The sequence below is a fragment of the Anomaloglossus baeobatrachus genome, chromosome 6 (assembly GCF_048569485.1).
Source record: "Anomaloglossus baeobatrachus isolate aAnoBae1 chromosome 6, aAnoBae1.hap1, whole genome shotgun sequence".
Classification (NCBI taxonomy): Eukaryota; Metazoa; Chordata; class Amphibia; order Anura; family Aromobatidae; genus Anomaloglossus; species Anomaloglossus baeobatrachus.
In genome coordinates this window covers 353,793,345-353,808,391 of record NC_134358.1, presented here as the reverse complement: position 1 = coordinate 353,808,391, position 15,047 = coordinate 353,793,345, and positions in this window count along the sequence as shown.

Below are 15,047 nucleotides of genomic sequence, written 5' to 3'. Positions count from 1 at the left end.
ACAATGCATGTCCAGTCCCTGCTCTGTCTCCGTGGCGACCAAGCGCTCCATCACATTGCGCAACAAAGTTAAATTTTCACTGCACAGTTTTGTTAAATACATCATCTATATATATATAATTGCCTTATTCTGTCTGTCTGTCTGTCTTGTTCCAAAATGACGTCATTACAGTGACAACCGTTGCATTGGCCGGTTGGCTCGGCCACACCCCCCACACACACTGGTCACTCGGCCACGCCCCCGCACACAATGCCCACTCGGCCACGCCCCCCACACGCATTCCCCACTCAGCCACGCCCCCCGCACACATTTCCCACTCCCCCCGCACACATTGCCTGCTTGGCCACGGCCCCCGCACACATTGCCAGCTCAGCCACACCCCCCACACACATTGGCACCTCCATACATATACACCTCCCCCTCAGGACTACTCCACCTATTATATTCCTCTCTCCTCAGGACTACTCCTCCTATTATACCCCTCTCTCCCCAGGGCCACTCCTCCTATTATACTCCTCTCTCCCCAGGCCTACTCCTACTATTATACTCCTCTCTCCCCAGGACTACTCCTCCTATTATACTCCTCTCTCCCCAGAACTACTCCTCCTATTATACACCTCTCTCTCCAGGACCACTCCTCCTATTATACTCCTCTCTCCCCAGGACTCCTCCTCCTATTATACTCCTCTCTCCCCAGGACTCCTCCTCCTATTATACTCCTCTCTCCCCAGGACTACGCCTCCTATTATGCTCCTCCCTCTTCAGCATTACTCCTCCTATTATACTCCTCTCTCCCCAGGACTACTCCTCCAATTATACTCCTCCTATTATAGTCCTCCTAGCACGATGGGGGGTGCACAGCATGGAGGGATGAAGCACAATGGGGGGTGCACAGCATGGGGGGATGAAGCACGATGGGGGGTGCGCAACATGGGGGATGGAGCACGATGGCGGTGTGCAGCATGGGGGGTGGAGCACGATGGGGGGTGCGCAGCATTGGGGATAGAGCACGATGGGGGTGTGAAGCATGGGGGATGGAGAACGATGGGGGGTGCGCAGCATGGGGGATGGAGCGTGATGGGGGTGCACACCTCCCCCCAAAACACATACACACACCGACCGCACAACATACCACACACACTGGAAACCACAAACACGGCCCTACACAGACACCCACACACAGAAAACGCCGCACACACACAACACCCAACACATAAAACACCACGCACACACAAACACCACGGCACCCACAGACAAATATGCACACACACACACCGCACAACACACACACTGCACAAAACATACCTCACCCCAAAACACACACACGCACCCCACACACACGCACACACAAACCGCGCAACACACACAGCACCACACACACAATGCTGCAGACACACAGCGCTCCACAAACAACGCAACACACACAGCACCACACACACAATGCTGCAGACACACAGCGCTCCACAAACAACGCAACACACACAACGCAACACACAAACAACACCGCTCTCACACACCCCACACCCAGACAATACCCAGAACATTTACAGCGCCCTACACAAACACTTGGCAACTACACACAACAACATCTACAGTGCTAGCCATAAGTATTGGCACCCCTGCAATTCTGTCAGATAATACTCAGTTTCTTCTTGAAAATGATTGCAATCACAAATTCTTTGTTATTATTAACTTCATTTATTTTGCTTGCAATGAAAAAAACACAAAAGAGAATGAAACAAAAATCAAATCATTGATCATTTCACACAAAACACTAAAAATGGGCCAGACAAAAGTATTGGCACCCTTAGCCTAAGGGGTACTTTACATGTTGCGACATCGCTACGATATATCGTCGGGGTCACGCCGTTAGTGACGCACATCCGGCGTTGGTAGCGACATCGCAACGTGTAAATTCTATGTGTGACGATGAACGAGCACAGAAGCGTAAAAAAATCGCTGATCTGTGTCACATCGTTCATTTCCATAATGTCGCTACATCAGGAGATACCATGTTGTTTGTCGCTCCTGCGGCATCACACATCGCTGTGTGTGAAGCTGCAGGAATGACAAACATCTCCTTACCTGCATCCACCAGCAATGCGAAAGGAAGGAGGTGGGCAGGATGTTATGTCCCGCTCATCTCCGCCCCTCCGCTTCTATTGGCTGGCCGCTTAGTGACATCGCTGAGATGTCGAACGCATCTCCCCTTTGAAGGAGGGATTGTTCGGCGGTCACAGAGACGTCGCCGACCAGGTATGTTCGTGTGAAGCTGCCGTAGCGATTATGTTCGCTATGGCAGCTATCACAAGATATCACATGTACGATGGGGGCGGGTGCTATCGAGCTGGATATCGCTAGTAAATGCTAGCGATGTCGCAACGTGTAAAGTACCCCTAATACTCGGTTGCATAACCTTTAGCCAAAATAACTGCGAACAACCGCTTCCAGTAACCATCAATGAGTTTCTTACAATGCTCTCCTGGAATTTTAGACCATTCTTCTTTGGCAAACTGCTCCAGGTCCCTGAGATTTGAAGGGTGCCTTCTCCAAACTGCCATTTTGAGATCTCTCCACAGGTGTTCTATGGGATTCACGTCTGGACTCATTGCTGGCCACATTAGTAGTCTCCAGTGCTTTCTCTCAAACCAATTTCTAGTGCTTTTTGAAGTGTATTTTGGGTCAATGTCCTGCTGGAAGACCCATGACCTCTGAGGGGGACCCAGCTTTCTCACACTGAGCCCTACATTATGCTGCAAAATTTGTTGGTAGTCTTCAGACTTCATAATGCCATGCACACGGTCAAGCAGTCCAGTGTCAGAGGCAGCAAAGCAACCCCAAAACATCAGGGAACCTCCACCATGTTTGACTGTAGGGACTGTGTTTTTTTCTTTGAATGCCTCTTTTTTGTCCTGTAACTCTATGTTGATGGCTTTTCCCAAAAAGATCTACTTTTATCTCATTTGACCAGAGAACATTCTACCAAAACGTTTTAGGCTTTCTCAGGTAAGTTTTGGCAAACTCCAGTCTGGCTTTTTTATGTCTCGGGGTAAGAAGTGGAGTCTTCCTGGGTATCCTACCATACAGTCTCTTTTCATTCAGACACCGACGGATAGTATGGGTTGACACTGTTGTACCCTCGGACTACAGGGCAGCTTGAAATTGTTTGGATGTTAGTCGAGTGTCTTTATCCACCATCTGCACAATCTTGCGTTGAAATCTCTCGACAATTTTTCTTTTCCTTCCACATCTAGGGAGGTTAGCCACAGTGCCATGGGCTTTAAACTTCTTGATGACACTGAGCACCGTAGACACAGGAACTTTCAGGTCTTTGGAGATGGACTTGTAGTCTTGAGATTGCTCATGCTTCCTCACAATTTGGATTCCCAGGTCCTCAGACAGTTCTTTGATCTTCTTTCTTTTCTCCATGCTCAATGTGGTACACACAAGGACACAGGACAGAGGTTGAGTCAACTCTAATCCATGTCAACTGGCTGCAAGTGGGATTTAGTTATTGCCAACACCTGTTAGGTGCCACAGGTAAGTTACAGGTGCTGTTAATTACACAAATTCGAGACGCATCACATGATTTTTCAAACAGTGCCAATACTTTTGTCCACCCCCTTTTTTATGTTTGGTGTGGAATTATATCCAATTTGGCTTTATGACAATTTTTTTTATTTTTTTTCATTGAAGACAAATTAAATGAAGATAATAATACCAAAGAATTTGTGATTGCAATCATTTTCAAGAATAAACTGAGTATTATCTGACAGACTTGCAGGGGCCCCAATACTTTCGGCCAGCACTGTATATATATAACAAAAATCATACATTAACTAGACAATAAATTCTAAGAGAGAGGGGAGCCAGCACGATCTGAAAATGGCATGCATCATATAAAAAGTGCAAATTCACAGATTTATTCCAACTGTACTGTAATATAAATGAGATTTTTAGCAAATAATTGATCAATTCTTTGAGCCACCCCTGCCAACGTCACGGCAAATCTCAATAGGGTTGAGTCCTACACTATATTCTGTATTTCATGTGCCATGCGGCCTCCTAGATAAAGTTAAAAGCAGAACCATCATGGAGCACACATACCTGTAACCTGTATATACAGTCATATGAAAAAGTGTGGGCACCCCTAATAATGTTAACCTTTTTTCTTTATAACAATTTGGGTTTTTGCAACAGCTATTGTAGTTTCATATATCTAAAAACTGATGGACTGAGTAATATTTCTGGATTGAAATGAGGTTTATTGTACTAACAGAAAATGCGCAAGCTGCATTTAAACAAAATTTGACCAGTGCAAAAGTATGGGCACCCTTATCAATTTCTTGATTTGAATACTCCTAACTACTTTTTACTGAATTACTAAAGCACTAAATTGGTTTTGTAACCTCATTGAGCTTTGAACTTCATAGGCAGGTGTATCCAATTATGAGAAAAGGTAGTTAAGGTGACCACTTGCAAGTTGTTATCCTATTTGAATCTCCTATGAAGAGTGGTATCAAGGGCTCCTCAAAAGAACTCTCAAATGATCTGAAAACAAAGATTATTCAACATAGTTGTTCAGGGGAAGGATACAAAAAGTTGTCTCAGAGATTTAAACTGTCAGTTTCCACTGTTAGGAACATAGTAAGGAAATAGAAGAACACAGGTACAGTTCTTGTTAAGCCCAGAAGTGGCAGGCCAAGAAAAATATCAGAAAGGCAGAGAAGAAGAATGGTGAGAACAGTCACGGACAATCCACAGACCACCTCCAAAGACCTGCAGCATCATCTTGCTGCAGATGATGTCAATGTGCATCGGTGAACAATACAGCGCACGTTGCACAAGGAGAAGCTGTATGGGAGAGTGATGCAAAGGAAGCCGTTTCTGCAAGCACGCCACAAACAGAGTCGCCTGAGGTATGCAAAAGCACATTTTGACAAGCCAGTTACATTTTGGAAGAAGGTCCTGTGGACTGATGAAACAAAGATTGAGTTGTTTGGTCATACAAAAAGGCGTTATGCATGGAGGCAAAAAAACACGGGATTCCAAGAAAAGCACTTGCTACCCACAGTAAAATTTGGTGGAGGTTCCATCATGCTTTGGGGCTGTGTGGCCAATGCCGGCACCGGGAATCTTGTTAAAGTTGAGGATCGCATGGATTCAACTCAGTATCAGCAGATTCTTGACAATAATGTGCAAGAATCAGTGACGAAGTTGAAGTTACACAGGGGATAGATATTTCTGCAAGACAATGATCCAAAACACCTCTCCAAATCTATTCAGGCATTCATGCAGAGGAACAATTAAAATGTTCTGGAATGGCCATCCCAGTTCCCAGACCTGAATATCATTGAAAATCTGTGGGATGATTTGAAGCGTGCTGTCCATGCTCGGCAACCATCAAACGTAACTGAACTGGAATTGTTTTGTAAACTGGAATGGTCAAACATACCTTCATCCAGGATCCAGGAACTCATTAAAAGCTACAGGAAGCGACTAGAGGCTGTTATTTTTGGAAAAAGAGGATCTACAAAATATTAATGTCACTTTTATGTTGAGGTGCCCATACTTTTGCACCGGTCAAATTTTGTTTAAATGCGGATTGCACATTTTCTGTTAGTACAATAAACCTCATTTCAATCCAGAAATATTACTCAGTCCATCAGTTATTAGATATATGAAACTGAAATAGCTATTGCAAAACCCCAAATTGTTATTAAGAAAAAAGGTTAACATTAATAGGGGTGCCCAAACTTTTTCATATGACTGTATAACTGTATAACCGCTTCTATGTTGCAAAAGAGGCAATTGTGGATAGAGGCAAGCCCAGGTCCCAGCATGTGGAGCAAACTCTACACTTACCAGGACTATATCAGAATTGACCCTCCCAGTGCCAGGACCCCCCTATTGAGATTTGCCGTGACGTTGGCAGGGGTGGTTCAAAAAATTGATCAATTATTTGCTAAAAATCTCATTTTTTATTGTAGTACAGTTGGAATAAATCTGTGAATTTGCACCTTTTATATGATGCATGCCAATTTCAGATCGTGCTGGCTCCCTTTTTTTCTCTGTTTTGACTGTAGTTATGCTACAATTTTCTGGTGGCCGACCACCACCATGCTATGCACGCCTGATTTTGGTTTGCAATGTATTCCTCCTGTTGGTAGCTGTTCACATTCAGTTGCCTCACCCCTTTCCACAGGCAATGCTAATTAAGCACCATACTTGGATCTGATCTGCCTTTATCAATGGTTGCTGTCTGGCACTGGGAGGGTCAGTTCTGATATAGTCCTGGTTTGTGTAGAGCTTGCTCCACATGCTGGGACCTGGGCTGGCCTCCATCCATAATTGCCTCCTTTGCAACATAGAAGCAGTTATATACAGGTTGCAGGTATGTGTGCTCCATTATTGTTCTGCTTTTAACTTCATCTAGGAGGCCGCATGGCACATGAAATACATAATATAGTGTAGGACCCCCCTATTGAGATTTGCCGTGACGTTTGCAGGGGTGGCTCAAAGAATTGATCAATTATTTGCTAAAAATCTCATTTTTTATTGTAGTACAGTTGGAATAAATCTGTGAATTTGCACCTTTTGTATGATGCATGCCAATTTCAGATCGTGCTGGCTCCCTTTTTTATCACAATAAATTCTAGAATATCCGATGTGTTAAAATCGGGCCACCATCTAGTGGTTTATATAAAATTACTAGCTGTACTCAGGGTCGGACTGGGGTGTCTGGGGCCCACCAGGGGAATTAACTACAGGGGCCCTCCCTACAGCTAAATATAAACACCCATTAGCGTTATCTCCATTATTGTGTTGCTTTTGTTAAGGACAAGATTATGAACTATTAGGAGTATACAGTGCCTACAAGTAGTATTCAACCCCCTGCAGATTTAGCAGGTTTACACATTCAGAATTAACTTGGCATTGTGACATTTGGACTGTAGATCAGCCTGGAAGTGTGAAATGCACTGCAGCAAAAAAGAATGTTATTTCTTTTTTTTTTAAATTGTGAAAAGTTTATTCAGAGGGTCATTTATTATTCAACCCCTCAAACCACAAGAATTCTGTTTGGTTCCCCTAAAGTATTAAGAAGTATTTCAGGCACAAAGAACAATGAGCTTCACATGTTTGGATTAATTATCTCTTTTTCCAGCCTTTTCTGAGTAAAGGTCCAGTCACACTAAGCAACTTACCAGCGATCCCAACAACGATAGGGATCGCTGGTAAGTTGCTAGGAGGTTGCTGGTGAGATGTCACACTGCGATGCTCCAGCGATCCCACCAGCAACCTGACCTGGCAGGGATCGCTGGAGCGTGGCTACACGAGTTGCTGGTGAGCTCACCAGCAACCAGTGACCAGCCACACGTGCAGAGAGCAGGGAGCAGCGCACACTGAGCGCTGGCTACTTGCTCTCCTAGTACAGCACACATCGGGTTAATTACCCGATGTGTCCTGCAGCTACATGTGCACAGAGCAGGAGTCGGCAGCACAGGCAGTGAGAGCGGCTGAGGCTGGTATCAAAGGTAAATATCGAGTAACCAAGGACAGGGCTTCTTGGTTACCCGATGTTTACATTGGTTACCAGCCTCCGCAGAAGCCGGCTCCTGCTGCCTGCACATTTAGTTGTTGCTGTTTCGCTGTCACACACAGTGATCTGTGCTTCACAGCGGGACAGCAACAACTAAAAAATGGCCCAGGACATTCAGCAACAACCAACGACCTCACAGCAGGGGCCAGGTTGTTGCTGGATGTCACACTAAGCAACATCGCTAGCAACGTCACAAAAGTTGTTCGTTAGCAGCGATGTTGCTAGCGATGTTGCTTAGTGTGACGGGGCCTTAATTAAGACCCTCCCAAACTTGTGAACAGCACTCAAACTTGGTCAACATGGGAAAGACAAAGGAGCATTCCAAGGCCATCAGAGACAAGATCGTGGAGGGTCACAAGGCTGGCAAGGGGTACAAAACCGTTTCCAATAAGTTGGGCCTACCTGTCTCCACTGTTGGGAGCATCATCCGGAAGTGGAAGGATTATGGAACTACTGTTAGCCTTCCACGGCCTGGACAGACTTTGAAAGTTTCCACCCGTGCCGAGGCCAGGCTTGTCCGAAGAGTCAAGGCTAACCCAAGGACAACAAGGAAGGCGCTCCGGAAAGATCTCATGGCAGTGGGGACATTGGTTTCAGTCAATACCATAAGTAACGTACTCCACCGCAATGGTCTCCGTTCCAGATGAGCCCGTAAGGTACCTTTACTTTCAAAGCATCATGTCAAGGCTCGTCTACAGTTTGCTCATGATCACTTGGAGGACTCTGAGACAGACTGGTTCAAGGTTCTCTGGTCTGATGAGACCAAGATCGAGATCTTTGGTGCCAACCACACACGTGACGTTTGGAGACTGGATGGCACTGCATACGACCCCAAGAATACCATCCCTACAGTCAAGCATGGTGGTGGCAGCATCATGCTGTGGGGCTTTTACTCAGCCAAGGGGCCTGGCCATCTGGTCCGCATCTATGGGAAGATGGATAGCACGGTCTACCTGGAGATTTTGGCCAAGAACCTGCGCTCCTACATCAAGGATCTTAAGATGGGTCGTCATTTCATCTTCCAACAAGACAACAACCCAAAGCACACAGCCAAGAAAACCAAGGCCTGGTTCATCAAGAGGGAAAAAATCAAGGTGTTGCAGTGGCCTAGTCAGTCTCCTGACCTTAACCCAATTGAAAACCTGTGGAAGGAGCTCAAGATTAAAGTCCACATGAGACACCCAAAGAACCTAGATAACTTGGAGAAGATCTGCATGGAGGAGTGGGAGAAGATAACTCCAGAGACCTGTGCCAGCCTGATCAGGTCTTATAAAAGACGATTATTAGCTGTAATTTCAAACAAGGGTTATTCCACAAAATATTAAACCTAGGGGTTGAATAATAATTGACCCACACTTTTATGTTGAAAATTTATTAAAATTTAACTGAGCAACATAACTTGTTGGTTTGTAAGATTTATGTATCTGTTAATAAATCCTGCTCTTGTTTGAAGTTTGCAGGCTCTAACTTATTTGCATCTTATCAAACCTGCTAAATCTGCAGGGGGTTGAATACTACTTGTAGGCACTGTATATGAAGATATCCAAAAACCAGGATTTAAGATGCTGTTTGAGACTGTGTACCCCACCTAGTTCTGCATTCAGACATAAGACTCAGACAGTCTGGACTTTGCATGTGATGAGTGAATCATGCTGACATTGCTTAATATAAATGAGGAAGCAAGCACATTACAGTATATTGTATATCACAGAATAAGCTGTTCTATTTTATCCAATAGGAGACATGTTACATATTCTTGGCACCTAGCCAATAAGTCCGTTTAAATGTATTTTCACTTCCGGATTAAATCAGTCTTACTTTCTATTCATATCCGAGTACGTCTCTGGTGTGTGTGAAAGAGAGTGGTATGCAGGCTACCACAATTGACTCATAATTTGGACTGCAGACTAGAGATGAGCGAACTGGTCCCGGTTCGGCTCGAGGCCGGTTCGCCGAACGGGGGTCCCGTTCGAGTTCGGTTCGTCGAACGTTCGACGAACCGAACTCGAACGTATAGGCTATAATGGGAGGCAATCACAAACACATAAAAAGCATTATAAAGGTACACAAACAGTTAATAAACATTGCCATAACACTTACCGGTCCTCACGATCCCTTCTGCACTCTGTCTCCTGCCGCTATTCCATCCGATGATCGCTGAATCCTCCCGGTGACCTGCACTGCCAGCAGAGATGCAGGACCTATCGTGACGTCAAAATAGCCATGTGACCAGTCACGTGGCTATTATCTCATTGGCTACAGACTGGTCACATGACTATGACACGTCATGTAGGACCTGCGAGTGCATCTCTCCGGTACACGGTGCACATATGTGTATCGCCGTGTACCGGCGACATGCTCTAGCACACGGTCGACTCCCCGTTCCGTTAGGGACCGGCTGACACAGCCGGTCATTAACGGAGATCACCGTTGCCATAGCAACGCAGTTAGCGGTGACGTCACCGCTAACCGCGGCTCCGAGAGCACCGTTGCTATGGTAACGCGTCTGTCAGCGTTACCGCTAGCAGCCAGCACTGATCACTCACGGAGTGAAGGCTGCACGCTGCTTCCCGATTGTAGTGATGATTGTAGTGAGGATGGAGGTTCCCCAGCCCCAAGTGATGAGCTGGTGAATCTCATCCTTCCTCACTACAATCATCACTACTACTACACTAGAAAGAAAGAAGACAGAAGAGCAGGATCGTGGAGGGCTGACAGGGGGTAATAAAGATGGAGTCTCTAATGTGTCTGTGTATTTATTTCTATTAAAGTATTTTTTCTCTGTGTGGTGTCTTTTTTTTAACCCTTTATTGGAGATTCTTAATGGCCGGGTCAAACGTGCCTGACATTAAGAATCTCTGGCTTAATACTGGCTGGTAAAACAAAGCCAGTATTAACTCATGATTACCCAACAAGCCACCCGGCTCCAGGGCTGTTGGAAGAGTTGGATACAGCGCCAGATGATGGCGCTTCTATGAGAGCGCCATTTTCTGGGACGGCTGCGGACTGAAATCCGCAGCAGAGGTGCCCACAAACCTCGGGCTAACCTGTGCTGCGGATTCCAATCCCCAGCTGCCTAGTTGTACCCGGCTGGACACAAAAATAGGGCGAAGCACACGTCATTTGTTTTTTAATTATTTCATGAAATAAGTGAAATAATTAAAAAAAACGGGCTTCCCTATATTTTTGGTTCCCAGCCGGGTACAAATAGGCAACTGGGGGTTGGAGGCAGCCCGTGGCTGCCAGCTGTACCTGGCAAGCATACAAAAATATGGCAAAGCACACGTCATTTTTTTGGTGGGCAAAAAACTTCTGCATACAGTCTTGGATGGAGTATGCTGAGCCTTGTAGTTCTGCAGCTGCTGTCTGCTCTTCTCCATACAGACAGACAGCAGCTGCAGAACTACATGGCTCAGCAAACTCCATCCAGGACTGTATGCAGAAGTTTTTTGCCCCCTGAAAAAATTATGTGGGCTTCGCCATATTTTTGTATGCTAGCCAGGTACAGCAGGCAGGTACGGCTGCCCCCAACCCCCAGTTGCCTATTTGTACCCAGCTGGGAACCAAAAATAAAGGGAAGCCCTTTTTTTATTATTTCATGAATTTCATGAAATAATTAGAAAACAAATGACGTAGGCTTTGCCCCATTTTTGTGTCCAGCCAGGTACAACTAGGCAGCTGGGGATTGGAATCCGCACCACAGGTTGGCCTGAGCTTTCTGGGCCCCACTGCTGCGAATTGCAGTCTGCAGCCGCCTCAGAAAATGGCATTTTCATAGAAGCGCCATCTTCTGGCGCTGTATCCAACTCTTCCAGCACCTGCCTGCTATACCTGGCTAACATACAAAAATATGGCGAAGCTCACGTCCTTTTTTTGTAGTTTTTTGGCAAAAAAAATAAAAAATGCTTCCCTGGATTTTCCATTGCCAGTGAAGGTAACACCAAGCAGTGGGGGTTAGCAGCCAGTAGCTGCTTGGATTACCCTTAGCTAGCAATACAAAAAATGCAGCGGGAGCCCATATATATTTTTTTTAATTATTTATTTAAATAACTAAAAATAAAATGGGCTTCCCTGTATTTTGATTGCTGGACATCACAGTGCTGTAAAAATAAATCTTTAAAAAAATGACGTAGCGCTCCGCGGTATTTTTGATTCTCAGCGCAGATAAAGCAGACAGCTATGGGTTGCCACCCCCATCTGCCTGCCGTTACCTTGGTTGGCAATCAAAATACAGGGAAGCCCATTAATTTTTTCTATTTAAAAAATAGTTAAAAAAAAAAAATTACGTTGGGTCCCCCCATTTTTGATAGCCAGCTAGGGTAAAGCAGACGGCTGTAGCCTGAAAACCACAGCTGGCAGCTTTACCGTGGTTGGGGATCCAATGTGGAGGTCCCCTCAGGCTCTTTTTTATAATTATTTTATAAATATTAATAATTACACAATAAAAGTAGGGTCCCCCCCAAATTGGATCACCAGCCAAGGTAAAGCGGACAGCTGTGGTCTGGTATTCTCAGGGTGGGAAGGTCCATAGTTATTGGGCCTTCACAGCCTAAAAATAGCAGGCCGCAGGCACCCCAGACGTGGCGCATCCACTAGATGCGCCAATCCTGGCGCTTCACCCCAGCTCATCCCGTGACCTGGTGCAGTGGCAAACGGGGTAATAAATCGGGTTGATACTAGCTGTAAAGTCACCTGAGATCAAGCCCAGCAGTTTGTGATGTCATGGCGTCTATTAGATACCCAACATCATAAACTGTCAGTACTAACAAAAACAAAAAATCGACAAAAGAAATTTATTTGAAAAAACAGTCCCCAAAACATTTCCTCTTTCACCAATTTATTGTAAGAAAAAAAATAAAGGGGTCCCACGACGACTCTGGACCGTCTAGAATATGGGGGGAGACACTCAGGGAACGTATCCCCCATTTTCTAGGAGTGCGGACCCTTCATGTGAGGAGTGTGGGTGCAATGAATCTGCACTCACTCTTCCCGGGTCCACAGCAGCAGAGTCCATGTCGTAATGGTTGCTACCAAAGCTGCAATGCCCTGCTCATGAGGTAAGGGCATGCCTAATCAGGAGAACTACTGTAGAGGAAGCTCTGCTCACTGGTATATAGGTGCTCAGAGGTAATAATAGATAAAATTAGTGAGTAACCTCGGCACTCTATATCTCCCAGACTAAGTCAGTAAGTCACAATGGATAGTAATGCAAAATCACTCTTTATTGGTCCGTATTAAGAAAATTTTTTTTCATAAGCATATATGTTTTTGTCCAAAACAAGTTACAAATGACGTTTCGGCCTGAGCCTTCGTCAGATTGGACTTATCTGCATGTAATCATGAAAAATGACAATAATCAGTATCACATAACAGTGAGAGAACAATAACATAAACTGGAACAATGTAGAGGTACAATTGGGATGCAGCAAAAAAATTGCAACACAGCAAGAAATGAAACACATGATACAAATGTCATAATACAGTACAAGGACAATATAGTAATGACAAATATGGGGTCAGAGTAGGCTTAGACAGCTCTGGTACGAAAGAGATGTCAATCATAAAGTAACATGTGCAGTAGGTGTAGAGCTACAGTATGCATGGCAGAGCTAATGGGTAGACCGACAATAGAAAAAGAACGGAGAAAAAGTGGAGAAAAAGTGGAGAAAAAGTGGAGAAAAAGTGGAGAAAAAAATGGAGAAAAAGTGGAGAAAAAGTGGAGAATAAATGGAGAAAAAGTGGAGAAAAAGTGGAGAAAAAATGGAGAAAAAGTGGAGAAAAAGTGGAGAAAAAGTGGAGAAAAAGTGGAGAAAAAAATGTAGAAAAAGTGGAGAAAAAGTGGAGAATAAATGGAGAAAAAGTGGAGAAAAAGTGGAGAAAAAAATGGAGAAAAAGTGGAGAAAAAGTGGAGAATAAATGGAGAAAAAGTGGAGAAAAAGTGGAGAAAAAAATGGAGAAAAAGTGGAGAAAAAGTGGAGAAAAAGTGAAGAAAAAGTGGAGCACCCTTTGGTGCCTTTCATGTGGCACTAAGGGGTGCTTAGCTTTGTATTTTGCCAAAAAAATGGAAAAAAAAAATGACGTAGGGTTCCCCCTAGTTTTGTAGCCAGCTAGGGTAAAGCAGACGGCTGCAGCCTGCAGACCACAGCTGGCAACCTCACCTTGGCTGGTAATCCAAAACTGAGGGCACCCCACGCTGTTATTTTAAATTAAATAAATAATTTAAAAAAAAAAAACACGTAGGGGTCCCCCAAAATTGGATCACCAGCCAAGGTAAAGCAGACAGCTGGGGCCTGATATTCTCAGACTAGGGAGGTCCATGGTTATTGGACTCTCCCAAGCCTAAAAATAGCAGGCCGCAGCCGCCCCAGAAGTGGCGCATCCATTAGATGCGCCAATCCTGGTGCTTCGCCCCAGCTCATCCCGCGCCCTGGTGCGGTGGCAAACGGGGTAACATATGGGGTTAATACCAGATGTGTAATGTCACCTGGCATCAAGCCCTGGGGTTGGTGAGGTCAGGCATCTATCAGATACCCGACATCACCAACCCAGTCAGTAATAAAAAAAAATAGACGACAAACACATTTTTATTTGAAAAAACACTCCCCAAAACATTCCCTCTTTAACCAATTTATTAGAATAAAAACAAATCCAGGTCTGGTGTAATCCAAGGGGTTGCCATGACGATCCACACTGTCCCAGTCAATGAAGAGCAGGATGTTCCCCATTGGCTGGGAGAGCAGTGCAGTGACCTGAGCTAACATCAATGGGTCAGCCCAGGTCACTGCAGGGGATGACAAGTGCTGCTGTCAGCGAGGTACATTACCTGCGCTGATCTCCAGCACTGCTGACAGCCCCTGTCACTGAGTTCAGTGACCGGCGCATTCACAGCCAAATATCACGAGAGGTCCGTGACGTCACCGCTAGTCAGTCTCGGGTCGGAAGCGAGAGGTGATGTGACAAGCGGCGGCCATGGAGGACAGTGACAGCGCTGAGGTCGGGATGGCGGGACTTCATCACCGCAGGTAAGCCGAGCGGTGGGGGGGGGAGGGGGGGGATGTGTGTGTGTGTGTGTGTGTGTATGTATGTGTACGTGTGTGTGTGTGTGTGTACATGCCGCGGGCAGGAGGGGGCAGAGCGAGCTGAGCGGGGAAGTGTGGGCTTCCTGCACGTGACTAAGATAAACATCGGGTTACTAACCAAAGCGCTTTGCTTGGATACCCGATGTTTATCTTGGTTACCAGCTTGTGGCAGGCTGCCAGCGATGGCTCCTGCTCACTGTAGCTGTAAAAAGCCCTGCTTTTTGCTGCTAGAACCGTTCTCGAACGTATCTAGAACTATCGAGCTTTTGCAAAAAGCTCGAGTTCTAGTTCGATCTCGAACAGCCCCAAAAATCACTCGAGCTTAGAACTGGAGAACCTCGAACCACGAACCGCGCTCAACTCTACTG